Below are 4,410 nucleotides of genomic sequence, written 5' to 3'. Positions count from 1 at the left end.
CAAAATTGAATTTGAACTGACAAGTTGGGAGAAGAAATTTTTCATACCAGTTCTTTATAAATGTGAAGGGGCATTGGCTTGGTCATTCACAGACCTATATGATGTTCATTCTGAATGCTTGCCTTCTCAGGTTATTTGGACAAAGCCCCATAAGACTTGGCAGACTAAGACTTACTGAATTCCTCATGCTCTACATGATAAGCTAATTAAAATTATTCAAAACAGGTTAGAAGCTAAAATATTGGAGCCTTGCCATGGTTCATATATCAATCCCTATTTTCTGGTCATAAAGAAACAGAAAGGTGAATATTGTTTAGTTGACACAGCACATATGTACAACAAAGTTACTATTCAGAACACTTTTATTCCTTCTAATATTGATGAATATGCTGAAGATTTTAGCAGACTTGTTATGGCTAGCCTATGCAACTTATTCTCTGGATACAATAATTTTCTGTTAGCTGAAGAAAGCAGAGATATGACAGCTATTGCAATCTCTATTGGGCTCTTTCACCATATGACTTTAGTCCAAGGGGCAACAAATTCACCAGCTCAAGCCCAATGTGGGATAATGAAGATAATACATGAGGTTTTTCCAGATATTACTTGAGTCTTTATGGATGACCTTGAGATAAAAGAATCATGTGTCAAAAATGAAACTGAAGTTCTCCCAGAAATAAGAAGATTTGTTTATGACCATCTGCAGAACCTGGACTATGTTCTATGGCTTGTTGAAATCTCTGGAGCCAGAATCTCTGGCACCAAATCTCAATTCTGCATGTCTGGAGTCAATGTTGTTAGATGGGTCTGCAACTATGATAGATGACAACCTGAGAAAGCCAAGATGGCTAAAATTGTGAATTGGCCTACTTCTATAAGTGTTACAGAATTACAAGAATTTCTAGAGCTTGCTGGATATTTCTGAATACTTATAGAGCATTATAGTTGGATAACTGAACCTTTACATTATCTGCTTTGATGAAATGTTATATGAACATGAACTGAAGAGCAAAATGACATCTTTATACTTTTGAAAGAAAAATTATGTTCATTCTCTATTGTTCTTTCAATCAATTATGAACAAGATCCTTTGCTTATTACTGTGGCTGTTGATGCCAGTGGATTAGAATGGGGAGAATGCATTATTCAGGAGCAACAAGAAGCTTAACATCCTGCACAATACAAATTGAGAGTATGAAGTGATTCAGAAAAAACATATGATGCTGGCAAATGAGAATGCAGAGCTGTTTTGAAAGTCTTCAAGAAATTTCAACACCATATTTATGGAGTGCTCTTTACTTTGGAAATTGATGCAAAAACTCTTGTCACCCAACTTAACAGAACTGCTACAGATGTTCCAGAAGCTTTGGTTACCAATTGAATAGCTTGAATACACCTCTTCAACTTTACTGTTAAACATGTTCCTGGGACAAAACACACAGCTGCTGACAGACTGTATCACTGAGAACTAGATATTAAGAAACAGTCTGAATCTGAAGATGATGAAGATCTGTTTGCCTTTATGAATTCTATAAGAGTTTTAGCTGGCTGAGCTCTTGATAGTGAAGACCTTAGGATACTGAACTCCACATATTCAGAAGAATTAGAGAAAATTGCACAATACCTAATTATCCTATCAAAACCATTGGGCATGGAAGAAAAAGAGTACATGAAATTTCAAAGAAAAGCAATTAAATATGTGGTGGAGGCCAATCAGCTATTTAGGCAAGCAGGATCTGGTGTGCCTCTGAGACATGTTGTGGACAACAAAGGACAGCACAAACAAATTTTACACATGATATATGATAAATTTGACTATAAAGAGCAAGAGGGAATGTACTCTGCTCTACAAGCTCAATACTAGTGGTCAGAGATGTATAAAGATGTATCTGCTTATGTGAAGCACTGTTCTCAATGTTAACAAAGAGATTTATAAAGATTGAGTAAAGAGCTTCATTCTATCTGAACTTCTATCTGTTGGGAGAAAGTTGGGGTAGATATCAAGCACATGCCTTTCTGTCAAGAACAAAATTATTTGGTTGTTGCCAGATGTGACTTCACTGAATGAGTGGAAGCTAGAGTCTTGAAAAAGGCAACAGCTGAAGCTGTGGTCAAATTTCTTTATAAGGATATCATCTGTTGATGGGGCCTGCCTGCCAAATTTGTTATGGATGGAGGACCAGAGAATAAGAATATTGTGAAGATCTTACTGAAGAAATTCAATATTAAATACATTATTATTTTGCCCTATAACTCTTCTGCAAATGATATGATAGAAGTTGGCCATAAGCCTTTAGCTGATGGGCTAGCTAAAGCTACCAATGGCACTGGAAGAGATTGGATTAAACATCTTCCTGTGATTCTGATGGCAGATTGAATGATGACTAAGACTAGTACTGGTGTCTCCTCTTATAGATTGCTAATAGGCCAGGAGGCAGTTCTTCCAATTGAACTCAAGATCTCTACTTGACAAATGATTCTCTGGTGAAAGATTTGAACAACTGAAGATCTGCTTCTGATGCAAGCATGGCAAATTGAAAGATGAGAAGAGAATGTCTTGAAAGCAGCATATTATTAGCTCTGAATGTGTGCTAGAAATAAGAAATATTTTAATGATACCCACAATATTCAGACCAACTCTCTTCTATCTGGAGACCTTGTCTTGCTTCACAATACCAAAGAGGAACAGAATATGTCTAGAAACAACACCCTGCACTTTCAATGGCTAGAACTCTATAGAGTTAAGTCCACCAATCAAGAACTAGGCTCCTATCATCTTGAAGAATTAGACAGCACTGAAATCAGAGAATCTATTGCAGGAAACAGATTAAAGAAGTACCTTATAAAACCTGGAATGGAGACATTCAATAATTGCCTAGCAGATTCTGATGTTGAGATGGAGAACCTCTCTTAAAGATATACCACCAGAAGTTAACCTAACATTTCCTCTAACAGTTCCTCAGATGTCAGCTTCTTGAATCAGAGTAAAAATGAAAATGATCAAGAAGAAATGGAGCAAACACAATTTCCAACTGTTATACCAGATGACTGGAGCTTTGCTGTTGTTATACCTCCACAAGATGTTTAATTTATTGTGTTTTGTTTGCAAAAGTAAAGCTTTTGCTTGCTTATTCAGGAAGTTTCTTTTATTTGCCTGCAAAGTGAAGTTTTTGCTTGCTATTTCAGGAAATTTCTCTTTCTTTATTATTTGTATAAGCCTTCACTTTTTCTGAATTTTTGAGAGAGATTTAAAGACTGATTTTTCTTCTCTAAAGCTTCTACTTTCTTTTATATTCAAGCTTGATTCTTTTTACAGATTCAACATTTCCTTCTATTCTATTATTCTGACATTTGCAAATTTTTTTGATTCCTGATATTCTTTAAAAATGACTGGATGAAGCAACCTGCCTTCTTTAGCATCAGTAACTGAAAATCAAGGCCTGGTTGTTACCAGAGACAGTGGGGTCAACTTGGATAGCTATTTCTTCAATAATCTAACAGCAGCTATGGAATACATTGATAATCAAGCTCCACACTGTCACTATGCTCTGCAAGTCAAACTGATGAACACACTTATGCAAGTGACTGATGTGATCACTGACTTAGTGGTCTGTTTCTATTGATATGTTGAAAGATCTAGAGCTTGGCAACATGTTATGCATGCCAATTTTGAAGCAGATTTCCATAATGCTTGAAAGATTACCCTGGATGTTAAATGATGTTGCATTGATATGCAAAAAATCAAGAATAGGCTTGTCACTACATAGAAGATAGACAGAATTAATGCCATATGACCAAAAGTGAAGAGCCTGTGAACTGCACAAAAGCTTTACCATACTCTAAATGTCTACAAGAATTGAGATAAGTTTGCCAATAATATTAACAGTACAGTACTTCAAAGACTAGATGCTACAGAAGCTGGACATTGCTGAAGCTTAGCTATATTGTCAGATGATTATACTACAGCTGACAAAGAAGTGGACTGTGCTTGCAAACTTCCTTCAAGAGATGCTCTATACTGATGAGAACTTACTATTGGAAACTATGGTCTTCTACAGCTGTTGGCTCTTCCACAGTCATCTAGCTTCCAACATTCAATTCAGGATATTGCTAGAAGCCCTCCCACTGCAAGCAGCCCCCAAGGTCTACTAGAGGAACCACAGTTACCAAGATCACCAAGAGATATTCCAATGGGTGGAATGTTGATACCATATAGCCACAATGTATCAGGAGCCTCTATACATAGTACAATGTCAATTAGATCACATGGATTGGAAACTGGCCAATTACAGCTGTCATTTGAATTCAGCAGCACACTGACTAATCCATCCAGCTAATCAGAAGCTCCAAAGTGCTGCAGTAAGAGAATTGCAGCTATATCAGCACACCAAACCCTTCAAGATCTAGGCA

This window comes from Coccidioides posadasii, chromosome 4 (assembly GCF_018416015.2).
Source record: "Coccidioides posadasii str. Silveira chromosome 4, complete sequence".
NCBI classification, from domain to species: Eukaryota; Fungi; Ascomycota; class Eurotiomycetes; order Onygenales; family Onygenaceae; genus Coccidioides; species Coccidioides posadasii.
This window is presented reverse-complemented; position numbering follows the sequence as displayed.